Below are 12839 nucleotides of genomic sequence, written 5' to 3' on the forward strand. Positions count from 1 at the left end.
ATAATTGCACTAAAAACCTGAAATAAAATGTATTTTTATCACAAGTATTTGTGTCATTTATTACCCAATTGGCTTTTTTTATGTTGTTAACCTTTACGTTATACCAAAAACAAGGAAGTTAAAGTTTCTAGTATGTTATACACTATTTGCTTATTTTAAATACTGCATTTATCCTAGAGGAAAATGTATAATTTATTACCTTTTTAATACATTAACTTCCCAGTTTATTTTGTTGCAAAAGTAATGTTCACTTTTAGTTATGAATTGCCTCTGAATGATAGTCACATATTCTCAGTTAATAATTAAAGATAATGTAATCCTTGGGCACTTGCTTAAAGTCACATCACTAGTTTATATTGAATTGATAGGCTAGATTTGTCCTAGTGATGTCACCAGTTCCTAGGGAATTGATTGGTTGAAAGTGTCTTAGCGATGTCACCAGCCTTTTAAACCATACAAGCCGATGGAGATAGATAGATATAATATATATATATATATATATATATATATATATATATATATACACACACATACATCAAACAGAATAAATCCTGTATACTTGCACAATGTTACACATCAAAAATATATTTCCTTAGACCCAGGCTCCTGTGCGATTGCCTTACAGCAAACACCACCATCTAGTGGTCCAGAATTTTGAGGGACAGTTTCTGTGGTCAAAAAAAGTGCAGGGCTTTATAGTGTAATGATGATCTCTACATTTCGGTGGTGTAGTTTTTGCAGACCAGGGTGTGGCCTAATATGCCCTGGACACAGATGGAACAACAGCGCAGATCTTGGGTTTCCCATGGATACATTCTTTTTATATAGTCCTAGCAATTAAAATGTATAAACCTCTATTAAAAACACAAGACACATGTGCTACATAACCAATATAAGTACAATTCATAAACTTTACAGTATCCTATATGTTTATTGCCAATTCAATAACTGTCTATTAAAAATACAATACATGATATAATATACATGTTTATTACAAATATGTCCATTAAAAGATACAATACATACATGATACAGCATCACGTCTACTAAAAGTACAATCCATCCAACACACATGACACATGCCTATTAAACATACAGTATCATCTATGATAAGATTTGTGATTTGTGATTCACACTGCCCAGTTGTCCATCCAGGGCTTCCTCTCAAACATTTTACAATTGTGCAGAGCAGGAGACAGTTTGTAAGGAAGTGTAATGTCTGCAGGAGGTGTTAACGTCTGGCGTTAATAGAACTCATATTGTACCAATCAGTGCGTTGTAAAACAATACAGCCAATGAGATAGCAATAGGAACCAGTGTAGTAGGTTAATTGGCTGCTAGCAAATTGACCCTAGTCTGTGTGTCTCTGTGTGTGTGTTAGCGAGTTTAGACTGTAAGCCCCAATGGAGCAGGGACTAATGTGGGTGAGTTCTCTGTACAGCGCTGCAGAATTGGTGGCGCTATATAAATAAATGATGATGATGATGATGAACAATGGGTTTTGAATTTATTATACTACTGCATGAAATATGGGGGAAAGGGGGCCAAGATATGGGCAATATGAAGAATGAAAAATAAAAACAAACAATTATGCAAATTTACATGATCACAATAGGTTATGAGTCAATATAGAACTAACTAAGAATAATGATAAATACCAAATCAGGCAGTGCTGCTAAACTGTTCAGACACCTATTACCAAATTGCTTTGGGTTTTCACAGGTACGCCGAGGCGGTTCACCCAGCACACTTCAAGGAGTACACCCCGGGGTAAATATATCAAGCTGAGAGTTTTCCGGTGGGTTTGAAAAGTGGAGATGTTGCCTATAGCAACCAATCAGATTCTAGCTGTCATTTTGTAGAATGTACTAAATAAATGATGGCTAGAATCTGATTGTTTTTTCAAACCCGCCAGAAAACTCTCAGCTTAATACATTTACCCCCCCGGTCTCCATGTTTGAAAGAAACCTTTGTAAACGAAAAATGCTCCTAGATTTACTTTCATCAAATAAAACCCTTGTTTATTTCCCATATAATTCTACATGGTGTAGCCCCATTAATGATTTAAGCTAATCAGGACAGCTAGGGGACATTGTGAGTTTGAACCTTTTAGCTACATTGCTTGGAGTATATGTAGAAATAAGCCTCTTAAGCTTCTTTGTACAAGTGCCAATTTAATGTCAGTGTGCGTCTCATTAAGAATTTGAGACCCAAAGGCCACCAGCTGTGAGCTGGTGTAAAATTCAAGTCCTTTTGTTCAGTGAAAGTGGCCGTGTACCCAGGGGCAGGTTGGGCTGGGGGGCATCCTATAGTTGGCTTCTTTGGGTTAGGTCACAGGACCAGTGTCGGACTGGGGCATGAAGGGCCCACCAGGGGAATGCAACGCTAGGGGCCCACCAGATGGGATGTGGCCAGCCATCATAGAGTCGAGACCAGACACTAGAGGGGGAGTGGTTAGCCCACGAAGGACAGCTAGCACCATAGTGTAGTATATAAAGAATGCAGTGTGTACATAAAGAGTACACAGACTTGGCCCACTAGAATCAGAATAGAATCAGAACATTTGACAGACTGTCCTACCTGTTCTGGTCACTTTCACCACCTGTGGCTGCTGGATTCTTTAGTTGCGGCTGGATCCTGGAATGTTGGGGGCCCTATTTGGAAAAAAATAGCTACAGTTAGAAAATTCCAACCAGGACCAACGATTAATACTTGTGCCTACCCACCCTTTTCTTCATCACCCGATGTCTTCTCTCCCTCTTCTTCATCACTCTGTGCCTCCCCCCACTCTTCTTCATCACTCCTCCTTCGGCCTCTGCAATCTTCTGCACCACTAACACTGTGCTCTGCAGACCCCTGCTCCCTGGTGGTAATCTAGATGCACTTTCACAAATCTATGGAGGGCCATAATTTAATTTTTCACTGCGAATCTCCTATTTTATGCTTTGTAAATGACCTCAGTGTGCACGGAAGTGAAGAATAATAAAGGGCCAGGCCACCGATAGTCACAGCTCACAAGTCAGGAAGAATGAGGGTCCTGGGGGTCTGTAACCTGCTTTTATATTGTTATAGACACCTTACATGTGTTGATGCTTGAAGATTGCCTTCATGTTCCATGCACTGACATGTGACTGGCCTGGTTTTCCAGTGGGTGTAATTTATTTGGTAAGGTCTTTGATGAGCCTCGATCGAATATACAAATCACCAAAATCTGGCCACATTTCAGAATTTTTCCAATTCATTTCCCCTTAATAAGTCCATTTAAATGCAAAAATTTACATTCTATGGCATAAAACATATTTGAAAACTACAATACATACAATAGGCATGTGCACTAAAAGTACAATTCTCATTACATATTTATTAAAAAGACATAAACACCACACATTAAACTGCATTGAATACCTGCTACCTAGTAGTGCATAGAAAGTGTCACAGTATTCTGCTCATGTATCACTTCTGAAACTGCAGTGCAACATTTTCAGAGCATCCCCCGCCCATTCTCTAAGCTCGACCAACCAAGGAGCTGCGATTAAGAAAAAGGGGCGGGTGCTAGGTGCTGATTGGTCACTAAGGGGAAAAGACTCGACTGGTATTTTCTGGACGTTTCTTCTCAGCTGGTAGTGACGTCACAGACGAGCTGTCAACACATTAACAAGACCCGAGCGGAGGCACAGACATCAACCAGACAGCGGGAGTGAGTATGACACGGGAGAGACGGGGTGAGATCAGGAGTGAGTATGACACGGGAGAGACAGGGGGTGAGATCAGGAGTGAGTATGACACGGGAGAGACAGGGGGTGAGATCAGGAGTGAGTATGACACTAGAGAGACAGGGGGTGAGATCAGGAGTGAGTATGACACTAGAGAGATAGGGGGTGAGATCAGAAGTGAGTATGACACTAGAGAGACAGAGGGTGAGATCAGGAGTGAGTATAACATGGGAGAGACAGAGGGTGAGATCAGGAGTGAGTATGACACTAGAAAGACAAAGGGTGAGATGAGGAGTGAGTATGACAGGGGGTGAGATCAGGAGTGAGTATGACACAGGAGAGACAGAGGGTGAGATCAGGAGTGAGTATGGCACAGGGCAGACAGGGGGTGAGATCAGGAGTGAGTATGACACAGGAGAGACAGAGGGTGAGATCAGTCAGTGAGTATGACACTAGAGACACAGGGGGTGAGATCAGGAGTGAGTATGACACTAGAGAGGCAGGGCGTGAGATCAGGAGTGAGTATGATACTATAGAGACAGGGGGTGAGATCTGGAGTGAGTATGACACTAGAGAGACAGAGGGTGAGATCAGGAGTGAGTATAATATGGGAGAGACAGGGGGTGAGATCAGGAGTGAGTATGACATGGGAGAGACAGGGGGTGAGATCAGGAGTGAGTATGACACTAGAGAGACAAAGGGTGAGACGAGGAGTGAGTATGACAGGGGGTGAGATCAGGAGTGAGTATGACACAGGAGAGACAGAGGGTGAGATCAGGAGTGAGTATGACACAGGAGAGACAGAGGGCGAGATCAGGAGTGAGTATGACACATGGCAGACAGGGGGTGAGATCAGGAGTGAGTATGACACAGGAGAGACAGGGGGTGAGATCAGTCAGTGTGTATGACACTAGAGACACAGGGGGTGAGATCAGGAGTGAGTATGATACTGTAGAGACAGGAGGAGAGATCAAGAGTGAGTATGGCACTAAAGAGACAGGGGGTGAGATCAGGGTGAGTATGACATGGGAGAGACAGGGGGTGAGATCAGGAGTGAGTATGACACTAGAGAGACAGAGGGTGAGATCAGGAGTGAGTATAATATGGGAGAGACAGGGGGTGAGATCAGGAGTGAGTATGACACTAGAGAGATAGGGGGTGAGATCAGGAGTGAGTATGACACTAGAGAGGCAGGGGGTGAGATCAGGAGTGAGTATGACACTAGAGAGATAGGGGGTGAGATCAGGAGTGAGTATAACACTAGAGAGATAGGGGGTGAGATCAGGAGTGAGTATGACACTAGAGAGATAAAGGGTGAGGTGAGGAGTGAGTATGACAGGGGGTGAGATCAGGAGTGAGTATGACACAGGAGAGACAGAGGGTGAGATCAGGAGTGAGTATGACACTAGAGACACAGGGGGTGAGATCAGGAGTGAGTATGACACTAGAGACACAGGGGGTGAGATCAGGAGTGAGTATGACACTAGAGAGGCAGGGGGTGAGATCAAGAGTGAGTATGGCACTAGAGAGACAGGGGGTGAGATCAGGAGTGAGTATGACACTAGAGAGACAGAGGGTGAGATCAGGAGTGAGTATAATATGGGAGAGACAGGGGGTGAGATCAGGAGTGAGTATGACACTAGAGAGATAGGGGGTGAGATCAGGAGTGAGTATGACACTAGAGAGGCAGGGGGTGAGATCAGGAGTGAGTATGACACTAGAGAGATAGGGGGTGAGATCAGGAGTGAGTATAACACTAGAGAGATAGGGGGTGAGATCAGGAGTGAGTATGACACTAGAGAGATAAAGGGTGAGGTGAGGAGTGAGTATGACAGGGGGTGAGATCAGGAGTGAGTATGACATAGGAGAGACAGAGGGTGAGATCAGGAGTGAGTATGACACAGGGCAGAGAGGGGGTGAGATCAGGAGTGAGTATGACACTAGAGACACAGGGGGTGAGATCAGTAGTGAGTATGACACTAGAGAGGCAGGGGGTGAGATCAAGAGTGAGTATGGCACTAGAGAGACAGGGGGTGAGATCAGGAGTAAGTATGATACTATAGAGACAGGAGGAGAGATCTGGAGTGAGTATGACACTAGAGAGACAGGGGGTGAGATTAGGAGTGAGTATGACACTAGAGAGACAGGGGTGAGATCAGGAGTGGGTATAATATGGGAGAGACAGGGGTGAGATCAGGAGTGAGTATGACACTAGAGACACAGGGGGTGAGATCAGGAGTGAGTATGACACGGGAGAGACAGGGGGTGAGATCAGGAGTGAGTATGACACTAGAGAGATAGGGGGTGAGATCAGGAGTGAGTATGACACTAGAGAGATAGGGGGTGAGATCAGGAGTGAGTATGACACTAGAGAGATAGGGGGTGAGATCAGGAGTGAGTATGACACTAGAGAGACAGAGGGTGAGATCAGGAGTGAGTATGACACTAGAGAGGCAGGGGGGGAGATCAGGAGTGAGTATGACACTAGAGAGGCAGGGGGGAGATCAGGAGTGAGTATGACACTAGAGAGGCAGGGGGGAGATCAGGAGTGAGTATGACACTAGAGAGACAGGGGTTGAGATAGTATGACACGGGAGAGACAGATGGTGAGATCAGCAGTGAGTATGACACTAGAGAGGCAGGGGGGAGATCAGGAGTGAGTATGACACTAGAGAGGCAGGGGGGAGATCAGGAGTGAGTATGACACTAGAGGGACAGGGGTTGAGATAGTATGACACAGGAGAGACAGATGGTGAGATCAGCAGTGAGTATGACACTAGAGAGACAGGGGTTGAGATTAGGAGTGAGTATGACACTAGAGGGACAGGGGTTGAGATAGTATGACACGGGAGAGACAGATGGTGAGATCAGCAGTGAGTATGACACTAGAGAGACAGGGGTTGAGATTAGGAGTGAGTATGACACTAGAGGGACAGGGGTTGAGATAGTATGACACGGGAGAGACAGGGGTTAAGATCAGGAGTGAGTATGACATTAGAAGGACAGGGGTTGAGATCAGGAGTGAGTATGATACTAGAGAGACATAAAGTGATAAAATATATTGATACAGTTTAATATCGATACATTAAACGGTGTCAGGGTAGCGGTCAGTGTGCATCGCTCACCCTCTATGGGACAGAGAGTTGTGTTCCTTGGTCCCTCCAGTGTGTCAGGGTTCCAATATCCCTAAATTACACCTAGGGGTGAAATATACTGGAGAGGTGAAGAATCCGGCGCTCCCGTGAAGTTCTGTATATTAGAATGTTAGATCTTTATTCAGAGCAGACAACATTATTTGCTATCGATCAAATCAGCATTTTAATTAATTGCATTCACTTGATTTTACAATAACCTTTTATCAACTACCCTACACCACTGCACATCCTTTTATATTGTGCCGAATACCTTCACAGGGGTGAAAAATACACTGCTTTACCAGCCAGGATTATCAGACTGTCACCTAGGGATTATCAACATATGAGATTAGCCCCTACCACTGGCAAAGTGCCACAGAAGAGGTACACTTTGTGGTGCAAGGGAAGATACAGCTGGGATATGGTCTATTACTGTATATATTGTAATTGTCAGCCGCTCCCATCGGTCCATGTCGTTCTAACTCTTCTCTTTATTAAAATTTAGGAGCTAAAGATTGTTGCAGCTCAGTGAGACATCACTCAGAACAGCTGCACTATGGCTTGATTCTGGTTTAGTGACCTGTTTGTCTTTTGACCACTGGAGGACGCTCTGGTTACAGTCTGAGCCTTTTTCTCACAACAGTTGTTAAACTCCATCCAGGATCTGTCTTGTATTGTTGAGAGACCTTGACAAGAGGGTAAGTGTTTCCAAAGTCTCTGCCTACAAGGATACAGAAATATGTAAAACTAGATGTTTAAATGTGAGGTTGTTTCTATTGTCGATTCTCATAAATAGTTGTAAAAGTTGCGCGTCATCCCCACAATGCCGTTAACTTCTCATAAGCTTCTGTGGTGCCCCAAATCTCTGCCATAACACTAATCCATAATACAGGTTCCCAGAATGATGTCTTTTTGTTGTCTGTTTAACCCCTTGAACACTTTTTAGTCTGTGTTGTTACAGTAGCAGAAATACTTTACAATTTCCGGATTCCAAGTGCGTCCGTTTTTAGCGCTAAATAGGTTTCTCCTCTATCAGGAATGAAGGGATTCACTGTAAGACCTTAACTGTTTATAGACCAAAATCCAGAGTCTGATTTACTTTAGGATTAATGCTTTCGTTTTTAATCTTATTATTATTATTTTACTTATAACTTATGTTTATTTATTTTTCTTAAACTGTTGGAAAATGTATCACATTCGTATTTTGCACAACTGTTAAATAGTTTATAAATAGGTAGTGCCTAATAGTTTTGCAGAAGGAGATAGGAGAGCCACCTTAAAAAGTATGGAGACCCTTGTTTTGGTTTCTGTACAAACACCTTTACCGAAAGGCAATATTTGCAGAAATGCATCCAATCATCACGTCAGGTCCTGATTTCTATGCGTTGTTTTTCTTCGTCAGTTATTTGGTTTTTTTTCATTAGCATCAGATTTGGTATAATTGTATCTTGTGTAAGACACAATGCATTCAGTAAGGCTGTGTACACACTATGCAAAGAATTGTGATAAATAAGTGAAGTCTGAGTCTCAATAAGATATCTGCCTGATGGTTTATTACTATTGTGATTTAATGCATCTCACCCTGACACAAATGTCATGTTTATTCATATACTCGGTTACATCCACGGAAACATGTGCTCGGTGGTTACCGTTTACCAGACCCTCTGAGGTTCCTATTTGTGGTCTGTCTGAGAGAAGACGCCTCATTTAGTTTCTGGATGCATTGACTTTCTCTGGGTGGGAGACATTCCATAAATATATGGTCTAGGAGGCATCTGAGTCAGGAGGGGAGAAGCACTGAGAATGGAACATGATTAGTTCTCATTAATCACTTGTGTGAAAGAGTATAAAGTCTGGATTTTGTGCATAGCCTGGGAGTCAATGCTGGAGGGTTTGTCGGGAGGTTTGCAGAGTATTTTAGTATTAACTTTCTAAATCCTCATGGAAATGTTGGTTACACATAGCTACTGATTTGGCAAAATGAGGCTCCTTAGTCCTGTTGTAGATGCACCAGCATCATTTTTTATTTGTTTTTCTGAGCTTTCAAGATTTACTTGCAATTAGTGGGCAATTATGTGGGCTGGGCCGGTATTCATGAGAATGCACTAAAATCTGAGGCATGAGGCACTATGGCCACAATTCAGAGCAAAAAAAAATATCAGAGACTACAGCATAGCCAATACACAGATGAAAGCTATGACTACCAAACACAGGTGAAGTTCTGTTCTGTGCCTCATACCTCAGTCATGTGACAAGCACCTCGTGAAATGATAGGCTGCAATTTCAGGCACATGTATTCGGCACACAAAGTGGATGTTTCCATTGTATGTATGATAGATGGGGGCACTTATACTGACAGCGAGCTCTTCTGCCAAGTCCTGAATGTAATCATTATTCTTATTGACAGTTTTGGTGTTAGAAATAGAATGTGATATTGTGTTCGCCTGAGTTAGATTTGCATGTTCTAGTATCACCCGCAGCTTCTAGTTTCATAAATAACTGAACAACAGAACAGGTGTTGGGTGAGAGAGTGGTATAAGGGTATAGGGCGAGGAGACACAGGTGGGTGAGAGTGGTATAATGGTACAGGGAGAGGAGACACAGGTGGGTGAGAGAGTGGTATAATGGTACAGGGAGAGGAGACACAGGTGGTGGGTGAGAGAGTGGTATAATGGTACAGGAAGAGGAGACACAGGTGGGGGGTGAGAGTGGTATAATAGTACAGGAAGAGGAGACACAGGTGGGTGAGAGTGGTATAATAGTACAGGGAGAGGAGACACAGGTGGGTGAGAGTGGTATAATGGTACATGAAGAGGAGACACAGATGGGTGAGAGAGTGGTATAATGGTACAGGGAGAGGAGACACAGGTGGGGGGTGAGAGTGGTATAATGGTACAGGAAGAGGAGACACAGGTGGGTGAGAGAGTGGTATGGTACAGGAAGAGGAGACACAGGTGGGTGAGAGTGGTATAATAGTACAGGGAGAGGAGACACAGGTGGTGAGAGTGGTATAATGGTACAGGAAGAGGAGACACAGGTGGGTGAGAGTGGTATAATGGTACAGGGAGAGGAGACACAGGTGGTGAGAGTGGTATAATAGTACAGGGAGAGGAGACACAGGTGGTGAGAGTGGTATAATGGTACAGGGAGAGGAGACACAGGTGGGTGAGAGAGTGGTATAATGGTACAGGAAGAGGAGACACAGGTGGTGAGAGTGGTATAATGGTACAGGAAGAGGAGACACAGGTGGGGGGTGAGAGTGGTATAATGGTACAGGGAGAGGAGACACAGGTGGAGGGAGAGTGGTATAATGGTACAGGAAGAGGAGACACAGGTGGGTGAGAGTGGTATAATGGTACAGGGAGAGGAGACACAGGTGGTGAGAGAGTGGTATAATGGTACAGGAAGAGGAGACACAGGTGGGGGGTGAGAGTGGTATAATGGTACAGGAAGAGGAGACACAGGTGGGTGAGAGTGGTATAATGGTACAGGGAGAGGAGACACAGGTGGTGGGTGAGAGTGGTATAATGGTACAGGAAGAGGAGACACAGGTGGGTGAGAGTGGTATAATAGTACAGGAAGAGGAGACACAGGTGGTGAGAGTGGTATAATGGTACAGGGAGAGGAGACACAGGTGGTGAGAGTGGTATAATGTACAGGGAGAGGAGACACAGGTGGGTGAGAGTGGTATAATGGTACAGGAAGAGGAGACACAGGTGGGTGAGAGAGTGGTATAATTGTACAGGGAGAGGAGACACAGGTGGGGGGTGAGAGTGGTATAATGGTACAGGAAGAGGAGACACAGGTGGGGGGTGAGAGTGGTATAATGGTACAGGAAGAGGAGACACAGGTGGGTGAGAGTGGTATAATGGTACAGGAAGAGGAGACACAGGTGGTGAGAGTGGTATAATGGTACAGGAAGAGGAGACACAGGTGGGTGAGAGTGGTATAATGGTACAGGAAGAGGAGACACAGGTGGGTGAGAGTGGTATAATGGTACAGGAAGAGGAGACACAGGTGGTGAGAGTGGTATAATGGTACAGGAAGAGGAGACACAGGTGGGGGGTGAGAGTGGTATAATGGTACAGGAAGAGGAGACACAGGTGGGTGAGAGTGGTATAATGGTACAGGAAGAGGAGACACAGGTGGGGGTGAGAGTGGTATAATGGTACAGGAAGAGGAGACACAGGTGGGTGAGAGTGGTATAATGGTACAGGAAGAGGAGACACAGGTGGGGGGTGAGAGTGGTATAATGGTACAGGAAGAGGAGACACAGGTGGGTGAGAGTGGTATAATGGTACAGGAAGAGGAGACACAGGTGGGTGAGAGTGGTATAATGGTACAGGAAGAGGAGACACAGGTGGGGGGTGAGAGTGGTATAATGGTACAGGAAGAGGAGACACAGGTGGGTGAGAGTGGTATAATGGTACAGGAAGAGGAGACACAGGTGGGTGAGAGTGGTATAATGGTACAGGAAGAGGAGACACAGGTGGGTGAGAGTGGTATAATGGTACAGGAAGAGGAGACACAGGTGGGGGTGAGAGTGGTATAATGGTACAGGAAGAGGAGACACAGGTGGGTGAGAGTGGTATAATGGTACAGGAAGAGGAGACACAGGTGGGGGGTGAGAGTGGTATAATAGTACAGGAGAGGAGACACGGGTGGTGGGAGAGTGGTATAATGGTACAGAAGAGGAGACACAGGTGGGTGAGAGTGGTATAATAGTACAGGAAGAGGAGACACAGGTGGGTGAGAGTGGTATAATGGTACAGGAAGAGGAGACACAGGTGGGGGGTGAGAGTGGTATAATGGTACAGGAAGAGGAGACACAGGTGGGTGAGAGTGGTATAATGGTACAGGAAGAGGAGACACAGGTGGGTGAGAGTGGTATAATGGTACAGGAAGAGGAGACACAGGTGGGTGAGAGTGGTATAATGGTACAGGGAGAGGAGACACAGGTGGAGGGAGAGTGGTATAATGGTACAGGAAGAGGAGACACAGGTGGGTGAGAGTGGTATAATAGTACAGGAAGAGGAGACACAGGTGGGGGGTGAGAGTGGTATAATGGTACAGGAAGAGGAGACACAGGTGGGTGAGAGTGGTATAATGGTACAGGAAGAGGAGACACAGGTGGGTGAGAGTGGTATAATGGTACAGGAAGAGGAGACACAGGTGGGTGAGAGTGGTATAATGGTACAGGAAGAGGAGACACAGGTGGGGGTGAGAGTGGTATAATAGTACAGGGAGAGGAGACACAGGTGGGTGAGAGTGGTATAATGGTACAGGAAGAGGAGACACAGGTGGGGTGAGAGTGGTATAATGGTACAGGAAGAGGAGACACAGGTGGGTGAGAGTGGTATAATGGTACAGGAAGAGGAGACACAGGTGGGTGAGAGTGGTATAATGGTACAGGAAGAGGAGACACAGGTGGGTGAGAGTGGTATAATAGGTACAGGAAGAGGAGACACAGGTGGGTGAGAGAGTGGTATAATGGTACAGGAAGAGGAGACACAGGTGGGGGTGAGAGTGGTATAATGGTACAGGAAGAGGAGACACAGGTGGGTGAGAGTGGTATAATGGTACAGGAAGAGGAGACACAGGTGGGTGAGAGTGGTATAATGGTACAGGAAGAGGAGACACAGGTGGGTGAGAGTGGTATAATGGTACAGGAAGAGGAGACACAGGTGGTGGGAGAGTGGTATAATGGTACAGGAAGAGGAGACACAGGTGGTGAGAGTGGTATAATAGTACAGGAAGAGGAGACACAGGTGGGTGAGAGAGTGGTATAATGGTACAGGAAGAGGAGACACAGGTGGGGTGAGAGTGGTATAATGGTACAGGAAGAGGAGACACAGGTGGGTGAGAGACACAGGTGGGTGAGAGTGGTATAATGGTACAGGGAAGAAGGAGACACAGGTGGGGTGAGAGTGGTATAATGGTACAGGAAGAGGAGACACAGGTGGGTGGAGAGTGGGTATAATGGTACAGGAAA

At 45.1% G+C, this 12839-nt stretch overlaps 1 protein-coding gene across 2 annotated transcripts in view; it reads left to right on the forward strand.

Moving 5' to 3' along the window:
* Positions 1 to 3591: 3591 nt before the first annotated feature.
* DNAJB2 (DnaJ heat shock protein family (Hsp40) member B2) overlaps positions 3592 to 12839 on the forward strand; it is a 29566-nt gene continuing 20318 nt past the window's right edge. The window contains exons 1-2 of one of the 2 annotated variants that reach the window (XM_075181002.1): positions 3592 to 3697; positions 7353 to 7545. The gene's annotated coding sequence lies outside the window, so the exon portion shown is untranslated. Of the gene's footprint in view, positions 3698 to 5965; positions 5991 to 7352; positions 7546 to 12839 lie in introns of those variants that run through there. The other variant, XM_075181003.1, reaches the window with a different exon arrangement.

The sequence above is a fragment of the Mixophyes fleayi genome, chromosome 7 (genome assembly GCF_038048845.1).
Source record: "Mixophyes fleayi isolate aMixFle1 chromosome 7, aMixFle1.hap1, whole genome shotgun sequence".
Taxonomy (NCBI): Eukaryota; Metazoa; Chordata; class Amphibia; order Anura; family Limnodynastidae; genus Mixophyes; species Mixophyes fleayi.